Here is a 21559-nt window from a genome sequence, read left to right on the forward strand (position 1 = left end):
TTCAGTATCTTCAATCTGTAAGGTAGGTTTCCAATAACCTAATATGGGCAATGGTTTGCCATTGGTAGCTATGATGCGGAGCCAAGATTCAGGAGGTTGTATCAGTTGGGCTCCGTTTCTGCATGTGTCAAATGCTGCTTGGCAGATGGTAGTCACTTGAGATCCGGGATCGATTAAAGCAGGAAACTTCACTCCATTGATGTCAACTTCCACCACGGGGCGGGCACCCACATACCTAGGCATAAAGGCTGGATTTTTGGGACCTAGTATTCTTCCTCCCGAGGGGCGGTCCTCGACCTCAGGGGATACCCGTTTAACTGACCGCAGTCCTTTTCAGTGTGTCCATACCTCTGACAATGCAGGCATCGCTGTTTCCTAATTTTTTGATAACCGGGGTCTGACAACCTACTGACTGGCTGGCGCCGATACTCTTGAGAACCGGGTGTAGGCCGGTCTCTGTTTGCAGAAGTCCCTTTTCCCACCTTGGGTTGCTGTTCCAGTCGCTCTAGCTGTTTCCTCATCCTCTCCATATTCTCAGCTAAGAGGGAGACTTGAGCGGTCAGAGCTGCTATGGCATCTGGAACGGGTGCCTGAGCCCCATGTTCAGCTATTTGACTGTGAGTAGCAGGCCGTAGTGTGGGCCCTGCCTTCTTGTTTTCAGGAGGTTCAGCTTGGTGACTTTCCCCTAGGATGCCAATAGCAAGTTCTTTAAAGTCCAAGAAAGGGGTATCTGGGTGCTGAGCTGAAAGCATCTTCAGCTGACGTTTGAGGGATTCATCAAGGACACCTTCAATAAACTGTTCACTGAGGGTTTGATCTTGTCCCTCAGTTTCACGGGGATCAATCTGGATAACAGCTTGCAGGGCTTCCTGCAGGGACAGGGCAAAGTCTCTCAAGGTCCCATTTGACTGCTGCCGCTTTCCAAAGAAGCGCATTTTAAGTTCAGAGGCGGTCCTAGTATCAAAGGTGGTACTGAGTCGATCTAGGATCTGCTAAGCGGTTTTCCGCTCTGACTGGGGCCAGGATTTGACCTCCCGAAGCGCAGCTCCCTGTAACTGGCCAAGCAGGATTTCCACTTTCTGATCCTGTGATACTGGATATAGCTTAAACGTGGCTAGCATTTTATCACGGAATTACCTGAGTGAATGGGGTTCTCCTGAGTAACTTAGGAGCCAGGGTGCCCCAAAATATTATGGCATAGTGAGAGGCATAAGGCAGGTGGCTGCCGCTGCTGCCGGTGGATCGCTGCGGTCCAAATGGGTGCTATCTTCGTTGTCAGACATGGCCCTTGATACCCAGTACAAGATTAGAGGAATTAGTACTGGCTACAATGCAATTTAGATGCAGGTTGCTATGGGTGACTGCAGCAGAATTGGTGGGTGGCTCCTTTAAGAGTCGCTGCAACTGCTCAATTTCGGGAATTGGTGCTCTGGCAAATGGTGCTCTGGCAGACAGATTATAACTATTAACAGTCTTTAGCAAGGTTATTTGCACAATAGTACTCACTCAGATCCAAAGACAGAGGCTTCTCCAACATCCAATGCAGAAAATGCTGTATTTTCCCTTTTTCCAAATGGCCGCCACTTTGCTTCCTGAATGGGCAGCGATTTCTCTGTCCTCCTGGGAACTTGTATTCAGCACTTTTTTTCCGGCTGCTGTAGGAATGCTTTCTCTGTGGAGGCAGGCTGTTTGGTTCCCTCCCCTCTGCTGGGTGGAGATATCTGGGAAGGTCGATTAACCCCTGCTCTGCCACTGTGCTGCAGCTGATGCAAGCCCACACTCTTCAGCAATAAGTACATGCAATAAGGCACAAAGGTAAATCCTGTTGAGGCACACAATTTGATCCAGTTCTGTTGGCACACAGTTGGATCTGGTTGGCAGGGATAGGCACACAATTCGATCCGATCCTGTTCAAGTGACGCCACTTTAATGCAGTGACCAGGATGTGGGTATAATAGTCTACAGTTTGTTCGTGACGCCAATTGCTGCGTGCGCAGGGTATTGTCACAGGGCCCTTCAAAGATGTTATAATGCATGTCCCAGTTTAGGAATGCCAGAGTGGTATAATGTCTCTGTATGGTAGTGGTAATTGTGTCAACGGTGTCTCCTACCTGGGTACGGCTGGACTCCTGGATCCTGGCTCACTTGCAATAAATTGAGGGTATTAATAGTGGGAGTAATAGAGGAATTTGTAGCAGAAATTGAGATCCAGACTTTTGGTAAAATTCAAACTTGTCTTTACTGATTGTAATTTTCATCCAAGCAAGATACAGCTTTTGTCTTAGGTCCCAGCAGGTATTGGCAATGGTTGGCAGGGATTTCTCTTCTGCTCTATCAACCTGGAGCTTGCAGGAAAGGACGTCTGCTTGTTAGCTCTATACTGTGGCAGGGATTTTGCTTCTTCACTCTATCTTCTGCTGTCTGGGGGCTGACTAGTTGAGGAGGAATGGCTTCTCCTGGGGTCTCTGGATCTTACTCACAGTTGTCTTCACAGGGTATGATTTCTTCCTGGAACTGGAGGTGTCTGTAACTTTCTGCTTTGTTTCATCCAGCTGAGCTGCAAAGTTCAGACTGGGAATTTGATCAAATCTCAGCACGAGACTTGGTCCTTGCTGTCTTCCCTATGCAGGGAGAGCTAGAAGTTCAGAACTGGTTCTAACTGTTTTTTTCCTCCCTTGCTGCAGGATGTGGGAAACTCCACTTCCCATAAGCAGGGGGGCAGAACAGGATCGTTCCATTCTGAACGGCCATAACATTAAAACTATCCCTACCAATGATGCTGCCACCTGCTGGTAGACCTGAAACATTACAATGAAATTTACATTTAACATGGTTTTATGCATATTTGTGAATGACATAATCAAAATCACATCAAATGACAATATTAATGCTCTTAGCAGATTGTAGCCGGGTAAAAGCGTTTAGTAACACAACTCTGGGGTGTTACAACTGCACTTAATACCCACAAAAATTTAGTATTTTTTTGCAAATGTATTAAAAAGAAAAAACAAACTACAATTCTGCATAGACATAAGTATTTGGACCCTTTCCTATGATTTAGGTCTGGAGGCCTCCCAGTTCTCTTGATAATCTTTGAGATGTTTCTGCACCTTGATTGGAGTCCTCCTGTGGTAAATTCATTTGATCCAACATGGTTTGAAAAGACACAGCTCTGTCTAAATAAGGTCTCACAGCTGATAATGCATATCAGAGCAGAAACCAAGCCATGGGAAGAGGATTGTGTGGAGACAGAAGTCTCGAGAAGGTGTACAAAACAATTTTTTCTGCACTGAAAGTTCCCAGGAGCACAGTGGTCTCCATAATTCAAAAATGGAAGAAGTTTGGAACAACCAGGACTCTTCCTAGAGGTGGCCATCCCACCAAACTTAGTAATTGGAGGAGAATGGCCTTGTTAAAGGGGTATTCCCATCACATACAATGGGGCAATATTGTTAGGATATGCCCCCATTGTCTGATAGAGGTGGGACCCGCATCTACGCCGAGAACAGAGTGGGGAGAGTGGTGGCTGGACCTCTAGCCTGGAGGACCCAGGGTTTCTTGGGGTCTGGCCACCGCCAATCACTCTCCCATACACTCTCCCATACAAGTGAATAGGAGCGCACCACGCTTGCTCGGCCATCGCTCCCATTCATTTCTACGATCGGCTATTTTCGGCAGTCCCATAGAAATGAATGGAGGGTGGCTGCGCATGCAGCAGCTTCAAATACCCCCATTTGGTACGTCGGGTTGTTATGGCCCCAGCACAATGCACCAAGGTGAATGTTTTATACCCCCTCCACCCTATTTTTTTTATATACCGTATATACCGGCATATAAGACGACTTTTGAGCCCTAGAAAATATTTTCTAGAGTGGGGGGTCGTCTTATACGCCGGGCAGGGCCGGCCTTTGGGGAGTGCAGGGCGCCATAGCAACAGGGGCGCCGGGCGTCCGACAGCTCGCAATGTAATATGCGGCAGGCGAGGCGGCACTTGTGTTCTCCCTCGGGGCGGGCCCCCCCCCCCCTCCATCTCCCCCTCTCCTGTATCTAGCTCTTAAGAATCCTGCCTGCGCCTGCTGTGTGCTGTTAATGTAGCGTGGCCGAGCTCTCTTCGATCCGCGGTACAGGAGCTTTTGTTTCCTGTACCCGGCCGGACTGACAGGAAGTGCTCACTTAGTGTGCACTTCCTGTCAGTCCGGCCGGGTACAGGAAACAAATGCTCCTGTACCGCGGATCGAACAGAGCTCAGCCACGCTACACTAGAGGTGGAGGTGGGAGTAGAATGAGAGGGACAAGGGGGGAGGGGGGAGGAAATAATGAGAGTGAAAAGGGGGGGGAGGAAATAATGAGAGTGACAAGGGGGGGGAATAATGAGAGTGACAAGGCGGGGGAAATAATGAGAGTGACAAGGGGGGGGGGAAATAATGAGAGTGACAAGGGGGGGGGGAAATAATGAGAGTGACAGGGGGGGGGAATAATGAGAGTGACAAGGGGGGAGGGGGGAAATAATAAAATAATGAGAGTGACAAGGGGGGAGGAAATAATGAGAGTGACAAGGGAGGGGGGGTGGAATAATGAGAGTGACAAGGGGGAGGGGAGGGAATAATGAGAGTGACAAGGGAGAGGGGGGGGGGGATAATGAGAGTGACAAGGGAAGGGGGGGGGAAGAGAGTGACAAGGGAGGGAGGGGGGGGGAGAAGAGAGTGACAATGGAGTCCCCAGAGCCAGACTGCAGCCAGAGTCCAGATCATCTTATTGTCCTGGTGGTAAGTAGAAAATGCAATATGTTTATTATTTAATTGTTTAGTTATTAATACTACATTGGAAACTAATTTTCTCAGCTGGACACCGGCCGACACTGCGCATGCGCTGGGAGCCTCACCAGCGGTTAGGGTAGGGAAAAAGCACTGGCCCGTACGTAATTTTTCCCTTCCCTAACCGCTGGTGAGGCTCCCGATGCATGCGCATTGTCGGCCGGTGTTCAGCTGAGAACATCCATCCGATCACTGCGCCTGCGCATTGGGCCATAGTTTTTCCCTACCCTAACCGCCGGCGAGGCTCCCGGCGCATGCGCACTCTGCTGTGAAATTTCCCTAACCTGTCGTTGTGCGCCTGCGTGGCGCTGCACACCTCCTCACGTCATGTCCGGTGCGACCAGAAGTGACGAGGGTAGGGAAATCTCACGAAGTAGGGAAGTAGAACATTACACCGGCCTTTGGGGTGTGTGGGCTGGTAACTACTTGGTTGGATAGTCAGCCAGCCTATGCCATGATGCCAGCAACAAGCAGTGTTTTTTTTTTTGGGGTGGGGGGGGGGGGCGCCACAAGGTTAGCTCGCACAGGGCGCCTGAACACCTAAGGCCGGCCCTGACACCGGGTATTGGCGGGCGCTGCAGTGCCGGGACGCCCGAATTATCAACAGAGAGAGCCCGGGCTATTGCCTTGTATCCCCAGCAGCTGAGAGCTGCGATGTAACCCACGGCATATGCCCCCCCTGCGCTGTACCTTGTATACCGCCCCCTGCTCTGTACCTTGTATGCCTCCCCCCTGCTCTGTACCTTGTATGCTCCTTGTACCGCCATCCTCCCGGCCGCTTGCATCTCGCTCCTACGCATGTGCGAGATTTCATGCGGCGAGCGTGGATACACGGGATCCTCACGGCCGCTCGCATGTGCGAGATCTCCGTGCGGCGTATCTAAGTGCGGCGCAGATGTGCATATGTGAATGTGAATATGAAGAATAACATAACAAAAACATGTTCAGGGTATAGGTGGCACATGTTTAGGGTCTGGGAGGCAGGGAGGGAGGACAAGGAAGGTGGTGGGATGCAGGGATGGTGGTGATACCATGGGATGGCGGTGGTACCTAGGGATGGTGGTGGGATGCAGGGATGGCATGCAAACAGCATGTCATACTTATTTGAATTAAAATTACCATATTGAAATCAGATCTAATGCTTTTTAAATTTTTCTTTGGTGTGTGTTGAAAAAGGGGTAGTCTTATACGGCGAGTATATTCCAAACTCTATATTTTCAGTGTAAAAGTTGGGGGTCGTCTTATACGCCGGCATATACGGTACCCCAGGTATTGCTCTATGTGCCTTTTGTGTACCTTTCTAGACATTTGGAAGAACCCAATGATCACTTTCACTGAGCTCCAAAGATCCTGTGTGCAGAGAAACTCCCACAAGGTCAACCATTACTGCAGCATTCCTCCAATCTAGGCTTTATGGCAGAGTGGCCATAGATCCCAGTAAAGGACACATAAGTGACTCCTCTCCTCAGTAGAAGATACATGAAAGCCCACCTGGAGTTTGCAAAAAAAAAAAAAAAAGCACCTAAGGAACTGAGAAACAATATTCTCTGGTCCAATGAAACCGAGATTGAATTTTTGACCTCAATTCTAATAGTCATGTCTGGAGGAAACCATGCAATGCTTATTACCTGACTAATACATTCCCTACAGTGAAGCATGGTGGTGGCAGCATCATGTCATGTATTTTTCAATTTATATCCACAGGGTATGCCATTAATGTCTGATAGGTGTGGTTCCCACCTCTGGTATCTATTCTACACCTTTCTCTAGAAAAGGTCCCCACTGAGTTTTTTCTTAGCTGGTAAAGCAGCCACAAGTATGGTAGACTGTTTCTGTATCCCCCATGCAAATAAATAAAGATATGATGGACTGTGAGGCAGGACAGAGGACCCTGATTATGGAGTTAGCTGTGGGTGCCGGAGGTGGACCTACACCTATTCGACATTTCTGATATATTCTATTAGAAAAACAGAGGTCCGGTGTCCCCTGATTGCCACCAATTGCAAAAAGACGAATAATTGGCAAGTATGCTGTAGTAGATGACACTGGCATTTGCCCCCTTTTATGTAAGTAGGTGCCGAACTGAACCTGTAAGGTGTCTGGTTGCCTGTTTCCGTATTTTGACTGCAGGGCATTTGCATGCCACATAGCTGAGAACCACACATCAAAACCACAGGGGTTTACAGTGAATTGCTACAGCAGGTAACTCCGTCATGTACCTCCACACATTATCCCCATGTTGCTCATTATGTCAGGCGGCGCATGCGCCTCAGGCGGCGCATGCGCACTTCGCTCAACGAAGCCGCTGCCAGGAGTCCGCGGCGCATCAGGCTGAGCCTAGTGCGCAGGCGCCGGATCTAGCAGAGGGACGGGAGGATTGCGGAGGCGGGGCTGAGGTGAGGAAGGCGGCGCTGGGCACCAGACGGCGAGGGGTGCGGGCGGGCACCCTGGGTTAACGTAAAACCCCTTGGGCACCTTAGGTAGGTGAGTGACAGCTTATAAAAACCAGTTTTTTGGGCTAATAGAGCCACAAGCAGGTTTAATAAGGGCAGTTTAGGATTCATGTTATTAGTACGGACCTGGCCATATGTTTAGCTTATAGGGCTCAAATCTCATGACAGAATCCCTTTAAACAATGGAATGACTTGTATGTGCACACTTGGGAGCCCTTTGCTGTCAGTGACCTCTTCTGGTCAGAAGGAGCAGCATCATCAGTTATGTGGAGGCATTACACAGATTATACACCAGCAATATAGTAAACATTGGACATTTTTAATGAATATTGTTCAGAAAAATGTTTAATTTTACATTTCAGAATCAAATGGAAAAAATAAGTGAATACAAAGGGGCTGTTGTCTACTAGTACAATTTCATTATACCCCCGGATGACAGACAGGAGTATAACCTGTCCTTTAGGCTTCATGCACACGGCCGTGTGCATTACTGTAGTGCAGCGGCGGCATGAAGCGCACGGCGTCATAGCAACAAATGACGCCGTGCGCTCCTGCTCTCAACAGGAATCCAGGCCGTGCTACCACGGACCGCTCTCGGCCGTGAAACACGGCTGTGTGCATGAGGCCTTACAACCATAAACAGGTGTAAAGTCCTTGGGGATGTTACAGATACTTTCTCCTGTCTAGTGCAGTGAAAGCTGAGAGATATCATAATTATTGATTCTAATGTTAACACGCCTCTTCTGATTTCCAACAAGCAAATTTGTGAGGATATCAGGATACGCTATTATATAACTGCAGGAATCTCAAGTCTCCCGGAGGTTCAGGGAGTCTCCCTCTATTAGATAGCGGCTCCCTGACGCCCGCATATGAAACAATATATCCCGGAAAGGTTCACTGATAGCAGAGCAGAGAGATAAGAGAAGTGACAGGACAGAGTTTAGATTACAGGTTGAATTAACCCTTTAGGGTCAAATTGGCTTCTCAAGGAGATCTATATGTTAAAGGCATCCCTTCTTCTGTCTCATTCAGTAGCTATAGAACTATTGAGAGAGATGTATTCTTTTTAAATACATTTACCCCTCCATTTTAATTATATTATTTACCGCAGTGTTAAATTCACCCCCCCTGGATGCTTGTTTTTTCCCTACAGTGGGGTAGATAATTACACACAGGGTTTTAAAGAATAAACTTCCTGACTCAGACCAAGAGCCGACTCAGCGAGTGAATCGAAGCATCCGCGCATGCGCATTGCGCAACCTAAGCTTCGGTTCACTTGCTTCTTGTCAGCTCAGCGAATGAACCGATTCATGTGAAACATCCAAACTTCCCATCTCTAGTTTACTTGCAGTAAACCTTTCCGGCAACCTGTAGCAGCGTCCCCTTCTCGGAGCGTGCGCACAGTGCAAGAAGAAGCCGATGCCAGCAGTCCGCAACAGCGCATCAGGCTGAGCCTATGCACACGCACGGGATCTCAAAGCGGGAGGAGGGGGAGAGAGGGAGATGCGGCACTGAGGAGTAGAAGGCGCCGCTGGGCACGAACGGCGATGCGTGCGGCCGGGCACCATGCATCCACAGACCTCCCCTGCTTGGGCACCTTCATTCAATGATTGACAGGTTAGTAAAACCAGTTTTTCCGCAGAATAAAGCCACAAATAGCTTTTATCAGGCCACCTTAGAAATCAGAATGCTACCCTGGACATGAGCAGATGTTTAGCTCACAGGGCTTATAGGTGGTGACAGAATCCCTTTAATCATATACATAAATATGATAATTTGTGGCAGGGTAATGAGCCCAGTCCTCCACACCATAGAGCAAAGTGTGCAGATACTGCATATGTTTGGAAAATGTAATAAAAAGTTTGTGAAATAAAAAAAAAGAAAACCTCCCTGAAATGAGAAGTGCACCTCCCGGAAATGAGTTTTTGCAGGTTGGGATGTCTGTAACTGGGACACTGAAAAGTTTACCTCAGAGTAACACATACAAATGTTGGGATCCCGAAATGAAATATGGAGGGATCCTCATGGGATTATAATCATCCCAGAGGTCTTACTTAGGAGCTTTTGGCGGGAATTTTTCCCGCCAAGAAAGTGAGGTTTCTGTGCTAAGAATAGGAAGGTTACCGGGCAGAATAGGGGAGGTCATTGATTGGGTCAGGGAGGGACCTATGGAATTGGTTGCCGGGCAGAATGGAGTAGGGATGCCCAGCAACAGGTTTGGGATTGGGTGGGAGCTCTGGGCTGGGACCAGGTTGGAGTTATAAGAAGAGGAGTTTGACAGCTGTGTGCTGTCAGAACGAATACCTGAGGGAGGTTTCGCTGCCCGTTTCTGCCTGCTGCTCTCCTGTGAAGAATTGCTGTCCGTTCCTGCCCGCTGCCTTACATGATGGAGGACTTTGTCGCGGAACTTAGAAGGCGTGCTGGAGATGGTGACACTGCATCCTGGCTGGAGTCCTGCCTGGCTGAAATGTCTTCCCTTTCTGCGGTCCCTGCGGCGGTCGGCGCTTCCGGTGCGGTGTCGGAGCAGTCTGCGGTGGTGGCTGAGGATCCGGGTGTTCCCTCCATATTGCCTGCACTGCGGCATGAAGCGCACGGCGTCTCTTCTGTAAGAGAGAAGAGGCAGCGCACCCGTTTTTCTCCTTCCCCACGCAGGTCCGGTCAAGAGAGGAAGAGGCTGGAGAGACGCAGTTCCTCTGCTAATGAGTGCGCCGGAAGCAGCAGCAGTTTGATGACGTTGGCGGTGCACCAGGAATTGATGTCCCCGGAAATCATGGATCAGAATTTTAGTTCCTCTTGCGATTTTCAGCGTTTGGGTCCTGTTCCTGAGATTTCTTCGGCAGGGAGAGCTTCCACTGATGCCACCAACATTCCGGTCCAGTCAAGAAGGAGAGGAAGGCGCAGAGATGGAAGGCGGCCTATGCAGCATTCTTCCCAGCAGCTCCACTTAGGTGTTGAGCGCGGGGGGAGTGCGTGCCTGGAAGATGGACCACAGCTACAGGACTTCCCTAGATCCTCTTCAGGTGTCCAGGCTTCTGTTTCTGAGGGTGGTGAGTGCACCAGTGGTCTGAGTTCTGTCATTGCCTCTTTATCTTCTGTGCTTTCCTCTTTAAAGAACTTTGTTCCCCCCCCCTCCCCCTCCTCCTGAGCCGGCTGGTGTGACAGGCGGTTTTTTGGACGCTTGGCGGTTTTCCGGTCAGGAGGTGGGTAGGGATTCGGATAGTGAGGAATCTCTCCCCAGGCCAGTTGCGAAAACGAAAAGGTGTTTCCGAATTGTGTTATAAAGAAACGTTGCCATGTGAATTATCTCCTTTAGGTTTTCATCTCCCCATGTCGGTGAAGGAGAAGATATGGAGAAATGAATTTGTAGATATGTTATCTCTTCTTCCCGCTTCTAAAGATTTTGTTTCAAAGCTTGAGAAGCGGGAAGATAAGTCTGAGGAGGATAGAAGACAGCCTATTCCACGGACTTTTAATAATTGGCTCCAAGCTTACTGTATTTTTTGTAGCGTAATGGGAGAAAAATTTCCTATGAAGTGTTCCGGCCTTTTTCAGCATTTAGATAATGTGTTAGAGGTGTATAAAATTTTTGGGGGAATTGGATGATTTATTTATGATGAAGGTTTCAGACAGAGGCTGTCGGTGTATCCCAGCATGCGTTGGGGCACAAAGGATGTTGGTCTGTGGCTGAACTTATTGTTGCCGCAGCGTTCATCTTTTGCGGCTGCGAGACAACAATCAACTACGTCAGCCTCGCATTCGCAGTTATTTAGGAAAGGCACTTGATTTGCATTTAATGAATCGCAGTGTAAATGGCCTGCATCTTGCAAGTACTGTCATGAGTGTGCTTTTTGTGGAGGTAGTCACCCGCTGGTTCGGTGTTATAAAAGAGCTAACATGCCGGCCCAGCCTTCCACAAAAGAGTATGTGTCTAAGAGCTTGGACGCCAGTAAAGATGGAGAACATGCGTCCTTGGCTCGAGCGTTACCCAAATTTCATGATGGCGGAGTTGCTTCTGGATAGTTTTGCTTTTCGGTTACCGTCATTTTCTGGTTCTGGTTGTGAATGGGTTAATAATTTGTCTTCTTTTGATCAGTTCCCTTCGGTGGTTCAGTCTAAGTTAGCAAAGGAATTGGCCTTAGGTAGGATTGCAGGTCCTTTTTCCTCTCCTCCTTTTGCTAATTTTCGCCTTTCTCCATTAGGGGTGGTCCCTAAAAAGGAGCCTAATGCTTATCGTTTGATTCACCACTTGTCCTTTCCTCATGGGGCGTCGTTGAATGATGAAATCGATAAAGCATTATGCTCTGTTAAGTATGCCACCTTTGATTCTGCTGTAGATTTTGTGCGGGGCTGTGGCAAAGGCGCTTTAATGGCAAAAGCGGACATACAGTCCGCTTTTCGTTTATTGCCGGTTCATCCTTCATGTTTTAATTCTTTAGGTTTTCATTTTAATGGTTTGTTTTACTTTGATAGATGTCTTCCTATGGGATGTTCCTTATCATGTTTTTATTTTGAAGTTTTTTCCTCTTTTCTCGAATGGGCGGTTTTGGTAAGATGTATGCGAGGAGCAGTTACGCATTATTTGGATGATTTTTTGTTCATTGGTCCGGCGGGCTCTGCTGTATGTTCTGAATTGTTGGAGTCCTTCTTTGCAGTATGTTCTGAGTTTGGTGTTCCGCTCGCGGATGATAAGACTGTTTACCCTGTTAATTGTTTGGAGTATTTGGGAATAGTCATTGATTCCAAAAAGGGTGTGTGTTGTCTCCCATTAGATAAGGTTGCCAAGATATGCACAGTTTTGTCTGATTTATTGAAAAGGCATAAAGCTACAGTGAGAGAGATTCAGTCGATTTTAGGTATGTTAGCCTTTGCTAGTAGAGTAATGCCGATGGGACGAGTATTTTGCAGGAGATTGTCTTCTAAAATTTCAGGCATTAGGAATCCAGCTTTTCATGTTCGGTTGTGCAGAGAGGTTAAAGAGGATTTGGTGGTTTGGTTGGAATTTTCTCAGCAGTATAATGGTAGGTCATTTTGGCAGGAGGATTTTGTTGTGGCTTCATCTTTGGATTTATTTACGGATGCTGCCGGTTCATGTGGTTTCGGTGCATATTGGAACGGGCATTGGTGTGCTGCAGAGTGGCATCCGGCATGGGTATCGAATGGGGTCACTAAGAATATTGTTCTGTTGGAGCTGTTCCCTGTTGTGGTGGCTTTAGTTTTATGGGGTAGTTGTTTCTCTAATAAAAGGATTATTTTGCATTCTGATAATAAGGGTGTTTTATTTGCAGTTAATTGTTTGTCATCTCAGTGTCCGTTGGTAGTTAAGTTGTTGAGTCATTTAGTTCTTTTGTGTTTAAAGTTAAATATTTGGCTGAAGGCTCGCCATGTTCCTGGAATAGATAACTCCATTGCTGATTCTTTGTCACGTTTTCAGTTTCAGAGATTTCATCGGCTGGCGAAAGGTGCCGACCCAGAAGGGGAGTTATGCCCAGAGCATCTGTGGAATCTGATTTGGTCCTAGGCATGTCGTACTTGCAGTCATCGGTGGCCCCTGCAACGTGGTTGGATTACGGTCGGTCTTGGGGTCGTTGGTGTCGGTTTGCTGCTGGTAGAGGTTGGTCTACTTATGTCTGTGGCGAGGTTTCGGCTTTAGCTTTTTGCTTAACATTATTTCAGGATGGTTTGGCTTATGCTACAGTTTTGAGAGTTTTGTCTGGGATTTCCTTTTTTCTTAGAATTTTAGGTTCTCCTTCCGTTTTAGATTATTTCCTGATCAAGCAAGTTTTGAAAGGGTACAGGCGAGGTAAATGTTTTCCTGACAATAGATGTCCTATTTCACCAGTGTTGTTGGAGGCTTTGTGTCACGCTACTTCTAGGGTTTGCTTGGATGATTTTGAAGCATTGCTTTTTCCACTGCGTTTTGTTGTATGTTTTTTGGTGCGTTTAGAATTGGTGAGTTGTTTCCTAAGAATGGAAGGTCAAGTTTAGGCTTAGAGGCTCAGCACGTTCATATTCATGTTAATTATGTTTTAATTTTTCTTCCATCATCCAAAGTGGATCAATCAGGTAAGGGTACCTGGATTCGTATGGACAAGATCAGGTTGGGTACTATTTGTCCGGTGAGTATGTTATCTCGGTATGGGCATGTCAGACCGGTGGGTGGTAGCAGGTTTTTTATTCATGCGAATGCTTCTCCATTGACTCAGTATCAGTTCAGGTCTGTTCTTTCAAGATGCTTAAGGGATTTGGGACTTGAGGGTTTCCGCCTCACGTCACATTCCTTTCGGATCGGTGCTGCCACGTCAGCAGCGGAGTCTGGTTTGAGTACGTCCGTAATAAAGAATATTGGTAGATGGTCATCTAATCGTTTTAAACTATATGTGCGTCCTGATTTTACCATTGTTTAATTCTTTTTTGTTTATAGCTTTTACAGGGCTCACCGTATGGATCGTCGGCCATTCTTTCGTGCATTGGGCCCATAGAAGAGCTTTGGAAAGGTCGTACGGTGACAACCTGTTCTGGTCTACAGACATCATTAGAGTGTATTGGAATGGGGTCAGGGGCTTGCGTTGGGAAGGTTTATTGGATGTAGTTTTAGAAATGTGTTCTTTATACCCTGATCCTGATGTTATTATTTTTCATGCAGGAGGCAATGACGTGGATAAGTTCAGTACCATTGAGTTGGCCTTTTGCATGAAAAGTACTATGGTCAGAACAAGACGGTTGTTTCCTGACGCCCGTCTTGTTTTTTCTGAAATGATTCCTCGTTTGTTATGGTTGTCTTGTCCAAATTTTAAGTACTTGGATAAGATCAGGATTCAAATTAATAGGATTATGGCGCATTTTATGCCGCTAGTCTGGGGATTCTCTTTTCGTCATGTGGACCTTGAAGGTGGTTTACCCGGACTCTATTTTTCGGATAAAATCCATTTGTCAGCAATTGGTTTGGAAATTTTCAACTTAAACTTGCAGGCGATGATTGAATTAGCAGTTGGTGGGGTGGGGCCCATGCCGCCTGTTTAGTCGGCATGCTCCGGTGGGTAAAAGTCGCTCACTGATAAGGTGAGCGGACGAGTTGAGTCAGTAGTTTTGGCCGAGCTTATGGCTAGTCTAATGATTGGTTTGTTAATAAGATATTGATGATGAGTTAATTCATTGATGATTTATTTGATGATGATTTATTGTTAATTAAATTTAAGCTAATCTTTAATAAAGATGGCCGTGGCCTTATTTATTCCACCCATTTAAGGTGTCCACGTGTATTTTTGTATTGATTAAAGTATTGGGTAGCTGGTTATAAGGTTTGGGTATGATTTATAATCCCATGTCTGGTTTTTTGTTTCTAGGACAACAGTGACCCCAAGTGGTAAGAAAACATAATGAACAAACATAGGTTGAACTAGACATGGCCAGAGATGACTGTCGGTTTTCTGGCTTCTTAGGCTACTTTCACACTTGCGGCAGAGTGTTCCGGCAGGCATTTCCGTCGCCGGAACTGCCTGCCATCTCCGGCTCAACGTATATGCCAACTGATGGCATTTGTAAGACTGATCAGGATCCTGATCAGTCTTAAAAATGCCTGATCAGTCAGAAAAATGCATTGAAATGCCGGATCCATCTTTCCGGTGTCATCCATTTATTTTTTTCACATTTCTTTTCGGTCTGTGCATGCGCAGATTGAAAGGACGGATCCGGCATTCCGGTATTTTGAATGCCGGATCCGGCACCAATACATTCCTATGGAAAAAAATGCAGTGAAAAACAGTCCATTAACCTGCTCAGGACCGCCGTACGCAGGATTGCGTCTTTGCAGCGGTCCTGTTACTCTGGGTGGACGCGCCGGTGCGTCCTCTCGCGAGACGCGAGATTTCGGGCAAAGCCGGCCCGCGCATGCGCATCGAGTGCCGGCAAAATTTAAAAGACAAGTTCGTCATCAACCTGCCAGCCAATGATCGTCGCTGGCAGGTTGATGATTTTCAAAAAATCGAATCAGAAGCCATCTAACACATTATATTTGTAAATATAATGTGTTTAATGGCTTCTGTGCTCCTCTGCTGGTCCTTTTCGTCGGTTGGTTCCAGCAGAGGAGCACACATAACTGTGAGTACCCACCAACACCACACTTAGCCCCCAGATCACCCTCCATCACCCTCCATCACCCCAATTAACCCCTTGATCGCCCCTGTCAATCACCTAGTGAAAGGGAAAAAAGTGATCAGTGTAAACTGTCACTTTTTTTTCCCACTGGTATTGACTGTTAGGTTTTAGGATAGTTTAGGCCCCTTGGTTAGGTATTTAGCGTCGGTTAGCGCCCAGCCCACCGCATCGCAGTCACTTATTCGCTAATTAACATATCGCTAATCAGCATTTGTACTTTTATAGTATCTGTAAGTGATCAAAACTGATCACAGTCAGATCTATAATTGTATTAGTGTCACCTTAGCTCGCCCTCCACCCAAAACGCAGTGTTTGCCCGATCAGGCCTGATCGGTCGCCCACACGTGCGTTCACCTACGCCCGCCCCGCCGCAGTGACAATTTTTTTTTTAGTTTTTTGATCACTGCACAATCACTTTACAAGCGCTGCGGCGATAAAAAAAAATCTGTTTTGATATTTTTTATCAATCGCAGCGGCCTCCGTTACTTCGCTAGCCTCCCCTTTGTAAGACAGGCTTGCTTTTTTTCTTGGGTAGTCTCAGGGAATACCCCTAAATTTAGTAGTCCAAATGTCAAACAGGGGGTATTCTTCTGAAGAGGCCTACAGGCTTCTGACCCAGTTGGATGAGGAATGGGAACCCTCATCTGACGAATCTAGCGGGTCAGAATATGAACCCGTAGAAAGCAGTGGCAGTCTGACCCAAAGTTCGGACGAGGAGGTTGAGGTCCCTGAGAGCACCAGGCGTACCCGGCCCCTTGTTGCTAGACCACAGGTTGAGCAGGATTCGTTTCAAGGGCAGCATAGTGGGGCTGGCGCTGTCGGATTACGTGGTGAGGCATACACCAGCAGCGCAGCCCATCCTGGACCTAGTACCAGCACTGCCGTACAACATGGTGAAGTGGCGAGCACCAGAAGGGCAGTTGAAGCTGGTACGGTGGCACGTGCAATAGTTACCCCGTCGCAGCCACCGCAAAGACAGGCCCGTAGAGCCCCTAGAATCCCTGAGGTGCTGGCAAACCCTGATTGGCAGTCCCCAACTTCAGTTGCACCATTAGTTCCCCCTTTCACCGCCCAGTCTGGAGTTCGGGTTGAGACGGCTCAGATCGGTTCGGCCCTGGGATTTTTTGAGCTGTTCTTGACTGCGGAGCTCTTGGACTTAGTCGTGGCAGAAACAAATCGGTATGCCACTCAATTTATAGCCGCCAACCCGGGAAGCTCTTATGCCCAGTCTTTCCGGTGGAAACCAGTCCAAGTTTCCGAATTGAAAATTTTTCTGGGACTTCTCCTGAACATGGGTCTAACCAAAAAGCATGAATTGCGTCATATTGGTCCACGAACCCGATTCATCACATGCCCATGTTCTCTGCTGCTATTTCCAGGACACGTTTTGAGACCATCCTGCGTTTCCTGCACTTTTGCGACAACACAACCTCCCGTCCCAGATGCCACCCAGCTTTTGACTGGCTCCACAAAATTCGGCCCCTCATAGACCACTTCAACCAGAAATTTGCAGATTTGTATACCCCTGAGCAAAACATCTGCGTAGACGAGTCCCTAATACATTTTACCGGGCGCCTTGGCTTCAAACAATACATCCCAAGCAAGCGCGCCCGGTATGGGGTCAAATTGTATAAGCTCTGTGAAAGGGCCACAGGCTATACCCACAAATTTCGGATCTATGAGGGAAAAGATCAGACCCTGGAGCCGGTCGGTTGCCCTGACTACCTGGGGAGCAGTGGGAAGACAGTCTGGGACTTGGTGTCACCCTTATTTGGCAAGGGGTACCATCTTTATGTGGACAATTTTTACACAAGTGTGCCCCTCTTCAGGCATTTGTTCCTAGAACAGATTGGCTGCTGTGGCACCGTGCGACCTAGTCGCCGGGGCTTCCCCCAACGGCCTGTTACCACCCGTCTTGCAAGGGGGGAGAGGGCTGCCTTGTGTAACGAAGAACTGCTCGTGGTGAAATGGAGAGACAAGCGTGACGTTTACATGCTCTCCTCCATTCACGCAGACACGACAATCCAAATTGAACGGGCAACCAGTGTCATTGAAAAGCCCCTCTGTGTCCACGACTATAATGCGCTCATGGGAGGGGTGGACTTCAATGACCAGATGTTGGCTCCCTATTTAGTTTCCCGATGCACCAGACGCTGGTATAGGAAGGTGTCTGTATATTTGATTCAATTGGCGATTTACAATAGTTTTGTTCTCTACAGTAAGGCTGGGAGAACAGGATCCTTCCTCAAATTTCAGGAAGAGATCATCGCGAACCTCCTGTATCCAGGAGGTTCCGTGGCCCCAACCACCAGTGTAGTGAGCCGTCTACACGAGCGACATTTCCCCAGTGTCGTTGCTGGTACCTCAAACCGACCGCCACCCCGAAAAAAATATTGTGTCTGTAGCAGGAGTGGAATAAGGAGTGACACCCGCTATTTCTGTCCTGACTACCCTGACCACCCTGCCCTATGCTTTGGAGAGTGTTTCCGGAAGTACCACACACAGGTACACTTAGCATAGGGATTGCATCTCACAGGACAGTCACACAGGGCTATTAGGGCCCTTTCTCTCACAGCTGCTGCAAACCTCTCCTTTCACCTGGGATAAAGTGCATAATGTACTTCACCACATCTTTGGGCGATTTGCGCTTTGCACATTGTCCCATGGGGAAGGAGAGGTTTGTCCTATAAAAGGTAAAAAAAAAAAAAAAAACACCAGTAAGCAAAAAAGTCCAGTTCAAAAAGTTAAAAAAAGTTTATATGTTCTGTTCAAAAGTTATTATAAAGTTAATAAAATTTATTGCGTTGCGGCCTGGTTTTTCCTTTTTTGTTTTGTTTTTTTTACCTTCCAAGTGGACCAACCGATCGACTAGCTGCAGCACTGATTTGCATTCTGACAGAAGCATTGCGCTGCTGTCAGATTACACACAAGTCGGTGTATGCGGCGCTGGGAGACGAAATTTCTCCTCTGCAGTAAAAGATACGTTTGCCGAGGCATATGAGCTGAGGAGGCCGCGGTGTTCATATGCTTTGGCAAACACTTTGTATATATATATAAAAAAAAAAAAAAATCTGCGCAATGATTTATTCATCCACATCGATTGATGTGAATGGAGAAATCTGGTTTGCCAGGGCATACGGGCTAAGTGGGTATGGATGTTGGGCGGAGCTCCTATGTCCTGGCAGACGCCTTTCCCCTCCTTTTTTTTTTTGGCAGAGATTTTTTCATCCACATTGATCGATGCGAATGAAGAAATCTGTGCCATTCATTTTTTCTTTCAGCCCAGAGGCTGAACGAAGAAAAAAAAAATCTCATTACCCGTATGCTCAATATAAGGAGAATAGCAGAAACTCCTAATGCTGGCCATACATGTAATGATTGCGGAGACCCTCAAATGCCAGGGCAGTACAAACACCCCACAAATGACCCCATTTTGGAAAGAAGACACCCCAAGGTATTCACTGAGGGGCATATTGAGTCCATGAAAGATTGAAATTTTTGTCCCAAGTTAGCGGAAAGGGAGACTTTGTGAGAAAAAACAAAAAAAAATCAATTTCCGCTAACTTGTGCCAAAAAAAAAAAAGATTCTATGAACTCGCCATGCCTCTCATTGAATACCTTGGGGTGTCTTCTTTCCAAAATGGGGTCACATGTGGGGTATTTATACTGCCCTGGCATTTTAGGGGCCCTAAAGCGTGAGAAGAAGTCTGGGATCCAAATGTCTAAAAATGCCCTCCTAAAAGGAATGTGGGCCCCTTTGCGCATCTAGTCTGCAAAAAAGTGTCACACATGTGGTATCGCTGTACTCAGGAGAAGTTGGGCAATGTGTTTTGGGGTGTCATTTTACATATACCCATGCTGGGTGAGAGAAATATCTTGGCAAAAGACAACTTTTCCCATTTTTTTATACAAAGTTGGCATTTGACCAAGATATTTCTCTCACCCAGCATGGGTATATGTAAAATGACACCCCAAAACACATTGCCCAACTTCTCCTGAGTACGGCAATACCACATGTGTGACACTTTTTTGCAGCCTAGGTGGGCAAAGGGGCCCACATTCCAAAGAGCACCTTTCGGATTTCACCGGCCATTTTTTACAGATTTTGATTTCAAACTACTTTGCACGCATTTGGGCCCCTAAAATGCCAGGGCAGTATAACTACCCCACAAGTGACCCCATTTTGGAAAGAAGACACCCCAAGGTATTTCGTGATGGGCATAGTGAGTTCATGGAAGTTTTTCTTTTTTGTCACAAGTTAGTGGAATATGAGACTTTGTAAGAAAAAAAATAAAAAATAATAAATCATCATTTTCCGCTAACTTGTGACAAAAAATAAAAAGTTCTATGAACTCACTATGCCCATCAGCGAATACCTTAGGGTGTCTACTTTCCGAAATGGGGTCATTTGTGGGGTGTTTGTACTGTCTGGCCATTGTAAAACCTCAGGAAACATGACGGGTGCTCAGAAAGTCAGAGCTGCTTCAAAAAGCGGAAATTCACATTTTTGTACCATAGTTTGTAAACGCTATAATTTTTACCCAAACCATTTTTTTTTTTTACCCAAACATTTTTTTTTTATCAAAGATATGTAGAACAATAAATTTAGAGAAAAATTTATATATGGATGTCGTTTTTTTTGCAAAATTTTACAACTGAAAGTGAAAAATTTCATTTTTTTGCAAAAAAATCGTTAAATTTCGATTAATAACAAAAAAAGTAAAAATGTCAGCAGCAATGAAATACCACCAAATGAAAGCTCTATTAGTGAGAAGAAAAGGAGGTAAAATTCATTTGGGTGGTAAGTTACATGACCGAGCAATAAAAGGTGAAAGTAGTGTAGGTCAGAAGTGTAAAAAGTGGCCTGGTCATTAAGGGTGTTTAAGCTAGGGGGGCTGATGTGGTTAAAGGGCTTCTGTCACCCCACTAAACAGTTTTTTTTTGGTTAGTTATAATCCCTATGCTGCGATTTTTTCATACATACTGTAATTAATCATTTCGGTTCAGTAGATTATGTTAAAAACGTATTTTTAAAATATTCAAATTACCTTGCTACCAGCAAGTAGGGCGGCTACTTGCTGGTAGCAGCCGCATCCTGCTATCCTAAAGACGCCCCCTCCACATGTTGATTGACAGGGCCAACGGACGGGATCGTCCTCTGGCTGGTCCTGTCTGCCATCAAGATCTCGCGCCTGCGCCGTAACGGTATTCAGTGGGCGCAGGCGCACTGAGAGGAGGACGCTCGCTTGGCCGCTCCATCCTCAATGCGCCTGTGCCGATGACGTCATCAAGTACACCCGGAAGAGAAGAAGCCGGCATCACTGGAAGGAGGCGGAGAGTCTGGTGACGTCGCTGGATGCTCGAATCAGGTAAGTATGTACGTAATAAGCATGCTGCCACAAAAACCACCAACGAAATGGGAATAAATAATTTTATAAAAATGACAGTTATTAACACTATACCACCAACGATTATTAATAATAAATCTCTTCCGGGTGTACTTGATGACGTCATCGGCGCAGGCGCATTGAGGATGGAGCGGCCGAGCGAGCGCCCTCCTCTCAGTGCGCCTGCGCCGACTGAATACCGTTACGGTGCAGGCGAGAGATCTTGATAGCAGACAGGACCAGCCAGAGGACGATCCCGTCCGTTGGCCCTGTCAATCAACATGCGGAGGGGGCGTCTTTAGGATAGGAGGATGTGGCTGCTACCAGCAAGTAGCCGCCCTACTTGCTGGTAGCAAGGTAATTTGCATATTTTAAAAATACGTTTTTAACATAATCTACTGAACAGAAATGATTAATTACAGTATGTATGAAAAAAATCGCAGTATAGGGATTATAACTAACCAAAAAAAATAAAATAAAATGTTTAGTGGGGTGACAGAAGCCCTTTAAAAACTGTCATTTTTTCATGGCCATTTTGCATCAGTGTGTAAGTCAATTTTTTTAAAGTCTATTCAGTTTTAACAATAGTTTTTTTAGGGTTGAGCGAATTGAAGCATCCGAAGCAGAATTTGATACGAAGTTTAGAAAAAATTAGATTCGAAAGCCGAATTTTCTAACACTTCTTTGTAACAAATCAGATTTTTTTTTTTTTATGACTGCTGCACGTGTTACAAAGTGAAAGTAAGAAGCC

Source organism: Bufo bufo, chromosome 8 (assembly GCF_905171765.1).
Source record: "Bufo bufo chromosome 8, aBufBuf1.1, whole genome shotgun sequence".
Classification (NCBI taxonomy): Eukaryota; Metazoa; Chordata; class Amphibia; order Anura; family Bufonidae; genus Bufo; species Bufo bufo.